We start from the raw sequence: 13025 nt of genomic DNA, 5'->3' as shown, positions 1-13025 counted from the left end.
TTCTTTGGCCAATTAAAGGCCCGAGGGAACATTGGCGGCAAAGACCACTCCTCTCCCCACTGGAAGAGTTACCCCATTAATTGCCTGGTTCCAGCAGAGAGAAAAATAATTCTGATTCCCCTGCAAGGATATCTCAAAATGCAGGCACCCTCTCCTTCTCCTTGCACCCTCAGAAGTGGACACCACTCTCAGTGACACTGCTGGAGCTGCAGAGCTGCTGGCCCACTAATTGGGCTAGCAGTGTGGAGAGCCAGCCTGCCATCCTAAATTGGATTGCAGGCCTGGTGGTAGCTGATCATGAGACTACCTCTGGGAAATTTGCTGCTGTGGTCCTGGATCCCACTTGTGTGGGCTTAGGACCTGCATATGATCACAATGTTGGGCCTTACCCACTTCTGTTAAAATCTTTGCCTAAATCTGCAATATTGATGGTGTTACAGTTCACTCAGGCAGTCCAAGTTGCTATGGCAACATACACTTTTACATGCAAGTCGTAGTCTGGAGCTATAGATACTGATGGTAGAGACTCTGACATTCTTTCTACCACCTGGATGCATACTGCAAATTTGAGATCTTGTGGAGCGGTGGGGAGTGTCCCTGCTTCTGAGCCAGAATCTCTGGGTTTGACTCCCAGCCTAGGACTTGATGGTTATGGAAGCCGTGTTCATAATGTGGCCATAGAGGTTGAGTACTAAACTGCAAATCCTTCCAACATGCACCAATGGCAGGGGGTAAACATGGGAGAGATTCCTGGTCAGTCTGTGGCAAAGTTCAGCCAATTAAAACCTGCTTGATACTACTATTAAAGACCAATTTCACCCCAAAGAATCATAATAAAAGCAAACAAATAGAGATAACATACGAATTAGGATCTGGAGCAAGCCTCTTGGTTCCTCGAGCCTGCTCTGCCATTCAATAAGATCATGACTGATCTGATTGTAATCTTAACTTGACATTCCAGCCTAACCCCGATAATTTTTCACCCCCTTGCTTGTAACTTGCAAAATTAAAGACTTTGACAGATTTTCCCAGGCAGATTAAAAAGGAATTTCCCAAAATAGGCTATATATTTTAGAGTGTTGAGGGAGGCTTCAGAGAAGATTTGTGAGGCATTGACAATGGTTGAGTTCTGAGCCCACAATGTGGATGTATACCTTTTTTCTTCTTACAATTGATAGTCCCAGTATGTGTCACCTGCATTTTCTGGTGTGTTTTCAGATCTGCACCATTGGTACCTTAATTATTTTTCACCATATTGCCCTATTTCCTCATTGATTGTATGGACCTCTTCTATTTCATTTCATCTTACATCATTTATATATTATTTCCTCCTTTTTATATGTCAGTATTATCTCAATGGTGATCTTTTGTATCAATGGTTAACTATCAAATAGTTTTCAGGCCAGTTAACTAACTGCTGTCTATGACAGGTGTATTTGTTGGTTCTTTTTCCTTCCCTCCCCTTTTTTTCCTTTTAAAATGTGTTTATTTTTAGGTCTTCTGTTCTGGTGAAGACTGCCTGAAATATCATAAGCTGAAATGTCATAATGTCTCTCTAAGATGCTGACAGTGCAGTTTATGATTTTATTTCCTTCTGTTTTACAGAAACCATTCTATTCTATGCATCATTGATCATCTTTGTTTATACTTGACATCATAACTTTCGATCCTAGTTCCATATTTATCCAGCTCTTTTCTGAATATTAGCTTGTTCTGGGAGCCTGTAACATTTCACAACGGAAGAAGAAATTCTTTTAATCTCTAGCCTGATTTCAAGCCTATTAGCTTTATCCTTGCCTTCAAAGTCTTGTTGCCTGTTGCTCACTTGTGTATTATCTATGCCTCTTAGCACTGTGAATACCCAGAAATTTTCAGTGCTTGCTATCTTATATCTTTTCTCTTCTGATTTTTTTTAAATTCCATTGAAATCGATGGAATGAAAATAAGATGGGCTCTATAATGAGCAGTCATTTGCTGCACCAGATTACTGCCCAAGTGCTGAAAATGAAAATCTGCTCCCATGAAGTGCTGTACTTGGGGCACTTTGAAAGCAAGCCGCATCACTAATTTTAACTCAAATGGATGGAACTCTGTTGTGTTCCGATGTCCTGCAGTATAATGGAAGTTAGCATTGTTTCCTTTTCCTTTATCCTTTTCCTATTCTACTGAGTTCTTATAAATATTTCATGCTTCAATTGCAGTTGACTTTCTGATGATTGTGCAGACAGCATTCATCTGGTTTTGAGTTCCTATAAGTGCTTCATGCTTCAATTACAGTTGACTTTTTGATGATTTTGCAATCTTCATCTGTTTTTGATTCTACACAAACATTTTCAAAATGTACTGATGCCAAAAAAGCAGTTAGATGTCATTGAGAAACTGAAATCAATAAATCAGGGAAAACAAACCTTCCCCCTTTCAAAAGCTCCCTTGCACAATAGACTTCCCTTTTCAATCAGTTCAAATTGTCAAGCAGAGAACACAGTGTCCCTAAACAGATAGGAAATAGACTCAGGTTATTAACGTGTATGATCATATTAAAATGAAGCTTTCATACTTTAGGGCTGACCAAACAAGCCACCTGCAAAACCACTTGGGGCAAAATTTTATGTTATGCAGGTGGGTGCATGCCTGACCCGAACAGGCATAAAATTGTGCGAGATAACGTCAGGCGAGTGTCCCAACACCATCGCCCACTCACACGATATTTTGCTTAGCAGGAGCACGCAGCAGTCAAAACCGCGCCTGCTGACAACTAAGCAGGCAATTAAGCCCATTAACAGTGCAATTGTCAGCGAATCCTCATGGCCCGTCCAACCTTACAGTTGGCAGACAGGCCAATCGGCCAGACAGTCTTTACATTTTTGATGAAACCTCATCCAAGGGTGGGATGAAATCTCCATTAGGAAATAAAATAAAAATAAATATCTGGGGATCGCATTTTTATGAGACACATTTTCAGATGCTTGATTGTGCTTCATGTATTTTTTTTTGCAGCTTTTTTGCACTTTATTTTATTATTTGGAGGTCTGCAGCTCCTGAGGCAGCTGTGTGCTTTCAAGGAGCTCAGTGGAAGTGCTCACCCACGCCCACGGTGACATCCTCACCTCCCCTCTTCCCACCCCCACTCCAGCAGCGCTGAGCTTTTCAGCGCATATTTCATGCTGGCTGGACGTTAATTGTCCGGCCAATGTGAAATCGTGGTCAGGGGCTGACCATGCTCAAGGACCCGTTTCTCAACTGCTGTCTGGCCTGCAGATCACGCATGCCTGACGAGGGAAAAATTCAGGCCTTGCTGTCCGAACTGAGTGGAGATTTGGCAAAAGGTACTTCTGATGTAAAAACAGAAACTACTGGAAGGTACTCAGAAGGTCAGGCAGCATTTTTGAAGATAGAAACAGAGTCAAAGTTTCATGTGGATGACCTTTCATCAACATCTTTCATTAAGCCATTCACACCTTCCATGATGCCCTTTCCCTCACCTGCATCCCATGCTGGTGGAACCAAGCCCTGTGTCCAGCCTTAGAAAATTACTTTGTTAGCATGGAGCTATTCCAGTTTGAAGGAATTCCACACAGGTACAAAATTAAAGTGGAATGTACAGAACTTCCACTGGATCATGTAATCAACTGTATTGAGATGGAAATGTTCAATACTGATGGTGGAAGCCCAAAATGGGGACTCCGGAATTAATGCTGTTTACCTTCATGGTACAAAACTTTGCTGAAGCGTCTCAATTGTTAGCTGTTGTTCTTTCACACACTAGTCAATGAGCACTCAGGGAAAACTCTTCCTGTCAACCAACAAATACGGGATCATTACAAAGTGTATAAAAAATGTGGGTCTTGAGGAGCACTTGAAGAATTAAACTACTCCTCTCCTGTTGAGATTGCTCACAAGTTACCTGAGGTCAGAAATGACATTAGAATGGTTGCAACTGTATTAGGCACTCAGATGATGCCTTGAAAAATAAAAACTATGCTGAATTGTTTGAAAAGAAAGTTGCATACTGTTTCTTCTTTCAATGTTCTTCTCAATCCACCCAGCAGCAGGAAACTAAATTATAAATATTTTTGTGCCACAGACTAATGTCTTTCTCCTGTGAACAAAAACAGTTCCTGTATTTTTGAGCACTCCCTCTTTATCACTTATCCCTCATAATGGGTTTGAATTCTACTTGATTTATTGCTTATACCCTCAGCTACTTCTGAGTTATGCTTTCTGGAGGTGAAGACCATCCATTTTCATCAATGACAGAAAAGAACAGTGTTTTGAATACATGCCTGCTAGATATTATAAAGCAGTACATTCTATCCATAATCATTCCTTTGTTAATGGGGTTATGAACTTTTATATAAAAAAATTATGAAACATTGGTCCTTTTGTTTTCTAACCTCTTAAAGATCTTAAGAACAAGAATAGCAATGAATGTGGAGAAATACTATCGGAAATAAGGTGAAATGTTATACCACAGAAACATAAGGTTTAACTGCATACTTTAGGTGTGTCATTGCAATTAAACGTTACCATAGATGTCGGCATACAAGAGCTTTGAAGCCTCGAAAATGTCCTTCTAAAAATGGGAATCAACTTATATGTTAAGTATAAAAATGAACAATCAGTGTGGGTGTGTGGGTGGTCACCATTTTGAAATGCTATCAGCACCTGATGCAAAGAGTGGACATGTCTTAAACTCTCGCTCACCTTCACAACACAGCTTGTATCACCTGTATGCAGCAGAGGGTGGACATGCAATGTTTTGGCAGCACTTTAGTGGATAGCAATATTATGAATCATTCTTGTAAGTGACTTCAGTGATCTTATTACCAGACCCAAGAACAGAGAAATATTTTGATTATGCAAGTGACTGGTGTTGTCTAAAAGAATCCAGTAATTATTTTATACTCTATGTAGCCATATTTATATTCTGAGTATGGCCTGAATTTTCCCATCGGCAATTTGGGGGCGGGGCCAGCTTGCCGACGGGAAAATAATACGGGATGACGTAGGGAGGAACCCCTGACATCATCCCAGTCTCTTTACATTTTTAGGAAGGCGGGCAGACAGTGAAATCAGCTGTCCGCCCGCTGACCCGCCAATGGCCAATTGAGGCCATTGACAGGCCAATTAAGATAATTAAAGGCCCTGCCCGTCCAAGCTTAACGCTGGTGGGCAGGTCAGGAGCCCCAGCGGGCTTCTGATAAAGCATGAAAGCTCATCCACTGGCAGGATGAAGTTTCATATCTGTTTTTAAGAAGTGTAATAATGCTTATGTCCTCTTTATTAACATGTCACATCGCGTGTGAGATTGTCACATGAGGGGGACATGTTAATAATTTTAAAATTTTTCTATTTTTAAAGTATTTTGCACTGTCAGTAATCTCCCTGAGACAGCACTTAGTCTCAGGGAGCAGTGCGCACTTTCATGTACATGCACAAAACAGCACACTTTGACAGTTGGAGGATCCCTCCCCACCCCCACACAGGAAGCGCCATAGCGCTTCCAGTTGGGCAGCCCGCTGGCAGGCCTTAATTGGCCTGCCCACTCAAAATGGTGGCAGGGCCCATTGCAGTGGCAGGGGTCAGCTGTCCACCCGCCGAGCCGGTGGGGGCCGCACGCCCATCAAGGGCAAAATTCTGCCCTATTTAAAATGAAAAAAACAACTTTTTAGCCAATTTTGTGTCATGAAAGCAAGCATCATGTCTAACAAATTTGATTGAATGTTTTGAAGAGGTGACCAGATGTGTAGATGAGGGTAGTGCAGTTGATGTAGTTTATATGGTTTTCAGCAAAGTCTTCGACAAAGTCCCACATGGGAGGCATATATAAAAAGCAAATGCACATGGAATACGGGGTAATTTGATAAGGTGGATTCAAAATTGGCTTAGTTGTAGGAGGCAGAAGGTGATGACAGAAGGATGCTTTAGTGACTGGAAGCCAGTCTCCAGTGGCATACCACAGGGATCTGTGCTGGGTCTCCTGTTATTTGTCATTTATATAAACAACATAGATGACTATGTGGAGGGTAGAATTAGTAAGTTTGTGGATGACACAAAGATTGGCTGGATGGTTAACAGTGAGGTTGAGTGTCTTGGGCTACAGGAAGCTATAGATGGGATGATCAAATGGGCAGATAAGTGGCAGATGGAATTTAACTCTGAAAGGTGTGAGGTGATACACTTTGGAAGGAGTAATTTGACAAGGAAGTATTCAATAAACAGCATGACACTGGGAAGTTCCGAGGAACAGAGGGACCTTGGCGTGTTTGTCCATAGATCTCTGAAGGCGGAGGGGCATGTTAGTGGGTTGGTGAAAAAGTCATATGGACACTTGCCTTTATCAATCGAGGCATAGATTACAAAAGTAGGGAGGTCATGTTGGAGTTGTATAGAACCTTGGTGAGGCCACAGCTGGAGTACTGTGTGCAGTTCTGGTTGCCACATTATAGGAAGGATGTGATTGCACCGGAGGGGATGCAGAGGAGATTCACCAGGATGTTGCCTGGGATGAAACATTTAAGTTATGAAGAGAGGTTGGATAGACTTGTGTTGTTTTCACTGGAGCAGAAAAGACTGAGGGGCGACCTGATCGAGGTGTACAAGATTATGAGGGGCATGGACAGTGTGGATAGGGAGCAGCTGTTACCCTTAGTTGAAGGGTCAATCACAAGGGGGCATAAGTTCAAGGTGAGGGGCAGGAGGTTTAGGGGGATGTGAGGAAAAACTTTTTAACCCAGAGGGTGGTGACAGTCTGGAAAGCACTGCCTGGGAGGGTGGTGGAGGCGGGTTGCCTCACATCCTTTAAAAAGTACCTGGATGAGCACTTGGCATGTCATAACATTCAAAGCTATGGGTCAACTGCTGGTAAATCGGATTAGGTAGGTAGGTCAGATGTTTCTCATGTGTCGCTGCAGACTCGATGGGCCGTAGGGCCTCTTCTGCACTGTGATTGTGTGGTTCTGTGATTCTGTGATCATTATTCTATTTATTAATTGTTTTGTTTAATGTCAGTTTACAGTCTTTGTATTTCACTGATCTCAATTTTGGACATAATCAAAAATAGAAACTGGGGTACAAAAGAACAGGAGTAGCCCAATCAGTCTTCAGCATGTAAACAAAAACAGAAAATGCTAGAAAAACTCAGCAGGTCTAACAGCACCTGTAGAGAGAGAAACAGAGTTAACATTTAGATCTGTATGATTCTTCTTCAGGGCTAAAGAGAATTAAAAATGTGATGAAATGTATACTGTTTAAAGGGGGGAGGGGTGGATCAGGTGAAGCTGGATGGAAGGCCAGCGATTGTTGAGGGCAAAGGAGAGATGTCATGAACAAAAGGACAAAGGGGGTGTTAATAGTAGTTTTAAAGGCTAAAGGACGTGCTGAGAGTGGCACTAAGGTAAGAAAATAGAATGTGATAATGGCTGGACAGGGGTAAGCACTCTGGAAAGAACAACATGAACAAGTGACAGATGGCCCTTGTGCAGGTTGGGTGAGGGGGAGCGGATGGTGGTGGGGCAAAAGGATCAAAAATAGGAAAAAAGGTGGGGTTAAAACAATGAATCAATGAATAAAAATGAAAATAAATAAAAGTAAAAATAAGTGGATATAAAAATAATGAATTTTGCAAAAAGGGATAAAAAGGGGGTGAGGATGGAGGAGAGAGTTTATGGTCTGAAGTTGTTGAACTCGATGTCAAGTCCGGAAGGCTGTAAAGTGCCTAGTTGGAAGATGAGGTGCTGTTCCTCCAGTTTGCGTTGAGCTTCACTGGGACATTGCAGCAGGCCAAGTGCAGACATGTGGGCATGAGAGCAGGGTCATGTGTTGAAATAGCAAGAGAAAGGGAGGTCTGGGTCATGTTTGCAGACAGCCCGAAGGTGTTCCGCAAAGTGGTCACCCATCTGCGTTTGGTCTCTCCAATGTAGGGGAGCAGCGAATGCAGTAGACCAAATTGTAGGAGGTGCAAGTGAAGCGCTGCTTCACCTGAAAGGAATATTTGGGCCCTTGGACAATGAGGAGGGAGGAGGTAAAGGGGCAGGTGTTGCACTTCCTGGGATTGCATGGGAAGATGCCATGGGAGGGAGATGAGGTGCTGGGGGTGATGGAGGATTGGACCAGGGTGTCCCGGAGGGAATGGTCCCTACAGAATGCTGACAGGGGGAGTGAGGGGAAGATGTGTTAGGTGGTGGCATCATGCTGGAGTTGGCGGAGGATGATCCTTTGAATGCAGAGGCTGGTGGGGGGAAAAGTAAGAACAAGGGGGACCCTATCATGGTTCTGGGAGGGAGAGGAAGGTGTGAGGGCAGAAGCATGGGGGATGGGTTGGACACGGTTAAGGGCCCTGTCAACCTCCATGGGTGGGGAAACCTTGGTTAAGGAAGTAGGAAGACATGTCAGAAGCGCGTTTTGGAAAGTGGTGTCATTGGAACAGATGTGATGGAGGCGAAGAAACCAAGAGAATGGGATGAAGTCCTTACAGGAGGCATGGTATGAGGAGTTGTAGTTGAGGTAGCTGTGGGAGTCCTTGAGCTTGCAGTGAATATTGGTGGACAGTCTATCACCAGAAATGGAGACAGAGAGGTCAAGGAAAGGAAGAGAAGTGTCAGAGGTGGACCCGTGAAGGTGATAGATGGGTGGAAATTTGAAGCAAAATTAATAAATTTTTCCAGGTCCAGATGAGAGCATGAAGCGGCACCGAAGCAGTCATCGATGTACCAAAAAAAGTGCTGTGGGAGGGCCTGAGTAGGTCTGGAACAAGGAATGTTCCACATACCCCATAAAGAGACAGGCATAACTGGGGCCCATGCAGGTGCCCATAGCCACACCTTTTATTTGGAGGAAGTGAGACAAGTTTAAGGAGAAATTGTTCAGTGAGAGAACAAGTTCCACCAGATGGAGGAGAGTGCTGGTGGATTGAAGTTTTTCAGGCCTCTGTTCAAGGAAGAAATGGAGAGGCCTCAGACCATCCTGGTGGGATGGAGGTGGAAAGGGATTGGATGTTCTTGGTGAAGAGGAGGCGGTTGGGCCGGGGAACTGGAAATTGTTGATATGAAATTGTTGGCAGCCTTCAGCACTATTTGTTTGATCATGTCACATTTGTCCCTCACTCAATTTACCTGCCCTATTGTCTAAGAATCTCTGAAACAGTGCCACGTATGGAGGTTCTAGGATCAGTAATCAAAAGCTTAGTCAAAGAGGTAAGTTTTAAGGGTCACCTTAAAGGAATAGAGTCTGAGGGCTTTAAGGATGAAATTCCAGACCTTATTGGGACCTTGGCAGCTGAAGGCATGGCCACCAATTCTGAGTGAAGGAAACTGGGGACGCTCAAGAGACCAAAGCTTGAAGAATGCAGAGCCCTCGGAGAATCCTCGGGCCAGAGGAAGATACAGAGAGAGAGAGCGGGGGGGTGAGGTCACAGAGGGATTTGAACAAAAGAGAATTTTAAATTTAAGGTGTTGACTGGGGGCCAATGTAGGTCAGTGAGCACAGGGCTAAAGGGTAAAAGTTTCTCTGTGGATCACCACCTTGATGTGTTGAGGAAACTTATGCATTCCAATAACCCCATGAGCGACGCCGTCGGGCTTTTCTTGCTCCTGGTGAGGTCACCATGGTGGCAAGGTCAGGTGATGGAGGTGCCAGACAAAGTGTGGCCCAAAATGTCCTCAACAGCAGAACAAGCAAAGGAAGACTGCATATCTCACCGACTGCAAAGGTGGAAGGCGGCTAGGTGGGCCTGATCATCTTGGTTTGACATTGCACCAAAACCTGACCATGAACACATGTGTGGACAATGAGGGCTCCCCAAGGTCCCCACATTAATGTGGTCATGTGCAGACTTGTACCAGGATCATTTGCCTGTACCTGTGGTGATGGAGAATTGGCAACAGGGACAGGCCTCTGAATCTGGGAGTCCTTAGTCAAGAATCTGCACTCAAGTGACAGATGCATTAAGGTTGTTGTACAGCAATTTTGGGACAGAGATGTTTTTGGGCAGCAGCATCTGTGATTCAGCAGTCCTCTTTAGGATACCCTCTGCTCACCCAAAATGGTGAAGAGGCTAGAAAAGATGCCCTAAAGATAGGTTGTCCTACTTTCTCCTGGCTGGGGAACAAATTGGGATCACCATCCCTGTGGTTGAAAAAGATAACTTTACATTTTATGAACTTAGAATATTAGAACACTCATAGGCAATCTCAAGAGTGATCTTTCAGAAAGAAGAACTGCAATTGTGTCACGTGAGCTATCAAGACTCCAAATTGACACTGTCACCTTCAGTGAGACCCATCTTCCTGGGGAGGGGCTGCTGAAGGAACAAGCGGGGTATACACTTTCAAATGGAAATAAAAGGCTGACAGCGATCTTCATGTCGAGGGGTTGATTTTGCCAACCACAACAGGATCTTGGATACATTGCCAGTGCTCTCTAATTACATAAATAAAAGACTCATGACACTTCACCTACAGCTCAGCCATAAACAATAGGCCATCGTCATCAGCTCTTATGCCCCAATTCTTGACTCTGATGAAGATGTTAAGGAAAAGTTCTATTCTGACCTTGTTGAAGTCCTCACTACCATCCCAAAAGAAGAAAAAAAAATCCTCCTGGGGCACTTTAATGCCAGGGCTGGCCATGACTCCAAGATCTGGAGCGAATCTATCAGAAAAAATAGAGAAGAAAAAGCCAATACAAATGATGTCATCCTGTTGGAAAAGTGTGCTCAGCATGACCTTACTAGGCAAACACTCTCTTCTGCGCTGGGGCAAATACAAAACTACATGGAAGCATCCTAAATCAAAGCACTGGCACATCCTGGATTATGTCATTGTTCGAGGCAAAGGGCTAATTAATATTTCCATCACTTGATCCATGATGGACTGATTCCTGATGGATGGATTCATTGGCTTTTTCAATCAATGTTGAACATTGATCTAGCACCAAGACATCACAAGACGCAAAAGTCCAAGTGGAAGAAGATCAACATCTCAGCCCAAAAGCAGCTCACAACTAATCTGGAAAATCTCTGCACATCCAACTCAATTCTGGAACAGTGGGATCAGATAAAGTCAGCTGTGCTAACCTCCTGTGCCCAGACCACTGAGTTTGAGCACTATCTTCACCAGGAACAGTTTGAAAATTAAGCTCAAATATGTGACTTCCTAGAACAAAACCAAGCAGCCTTCATTACCTGCCAAAACCACACAAGGTCACAAGTCAAGAAGGCACTATTCTAAAGGGTGTGTGGTGGGAAGAGAAAGCCGAGAGGTCCAACAATATGCTGACCATCATGACATGCAAAGCTTTCTTGAAGCCATCAGGCACATCTATAGACCAAGGTCAAATGGGCAAAATCCTCTTCATGCACAGCATGGTCCTATTCATTCACAGCCTTTTAAGGAGACATGCCATCTGTCAAAGCTGAAAATAACAGTTTCAATAACTCAGCTGTGAGGACATCGTGAGTCTCCGTGGATTGTGCTCCAATAATTTGGATGTCCAAGAAACTTCATCACAATCTGGCAATTGTGTCATGATGTTATAGCTGCAACTGTCTTCAGTGGGAGATCTGAAACAGATACCTGAAAAATCCACACTGTGGTCAAGCAAGGCAGTGTCAAAGCCCCCAAACTATTTACAATCCATCTGACAGTAGCTATTCTTCTCAAAAGTCAACCGCCCTGTGGTGTCATGTTAAATCCCATCTAGAAGTCTTTAACCTCAGTCACCTCTGTGTCAAAATAAACTGACAATCATAGAAAACGTGATCTACAGTTTGCGGATGACTGCAGTGTCATTGACCAACCTGCACCAGATTTGCAAGGCACCCTTGATCTCTTCAATTCTACATATAAGAAACTTCCAAAACAAAGTCATATTTTCCCACACTTGGTCAGAACTGAGAACTGCATGACCTGCTGAGTTTTTCCAGCATTTTCTGTCTTTATTTCAGATTTCCAGCACAGTATATTTGTTGTCATTCTGTATTTTACTGATGGATTTGTAAATGTCTTGTGGAGGTGAAATTTGTGGCCAGAATGGAACAAAATGGTCTTCCTCAAGATTTAATTTAAAGACATTTCTGATCATCTAATACTGTAACACAAACAAGCAGTCTCACAAGTCAGGAGCCATGGGAGGATTATGAGAAATCATGGAGAGATGGAGCTGGTTTCTTCAGGGTACATGCAGAACACAATGGGCAGAGTGTTGGCCTTTCATGCCGAATCGTCCCAAACCCACTGCATTAATTATGCATTCCCAGGAAATATGCCGTTTCCATGATGATTAGCTCTCATTCGCCCACCACGCCATCCATCTTGCTGCTTCATCATGCCAAGCAATATATATCAAGTGGGCCTTGCACACACATCTCGGTGCTTCCAGCCCAGGACTGCTGCAAAGAAGACATGGCCCCAAAAGGCAATAAGACTGCAGCCCCCAGGTTCAATGACAGGTCCCTCGAGTGCCTTTTGGATGCAGTGGAGGCTCGCTGTGATGTCCTCTATAGCAGCAATGTCACTAATCTGGCTTGGGAGGCAGTGGCAGCGGCGTTCAGAGCCAACAATCTTCAAAAGAGGACAATCACCCAGTGCCACAAGAGGATAAATGATCTCCTCCATTCCATGAAGGTAATTCCCTCTTCTCATCACTCTCAACTCACACACTCACAAACCCAGCACACATCCACAGGGACCTCACTCACTGCCAGTTCAACGGACATCATCATTCACACTCTCACACAAACCTTCATTGCCCTCATCCTGTACATGAGTCCACTCACCACCAACCCATGCCAGGCATACTTACATCTGGCCTGGCAGTTGTCCTGCTTACACTCTCTCCACCTCAATTCATGCAGGACAGGCTGGCACACAAGAGGGAGAGGTCGCTTACCAGTGGAGGAATGCCTGAAATTAAGGTCCTTGCAGACTTTGAAAACAAAGCCATCCAGCTAGCTGGCGAAGATCTGGACAATTCCTGTGCTGATGGTGAGATTGGTGGTGCTCTACGCAGTGAGGATCCAGCAGTGC

This window comes from Carcharodon carcharias, chromosome 3 (assembly GCF_017639515.1).
Source record: "Carcharodon carcharias isolate sCarCar2 chromosome 3, sCarCar2.pri, whole genome shotgun sequence".
NCBI classification, from domain to species: Eukaryota; Metazoa; Chordata; class Chondrichthyes; order Lamniformes; family Lamnidae; genus Carcharodon; species Carcharodon carcharias.
This window is presented reverse-complemented; position numbering follows the sequence as displayed.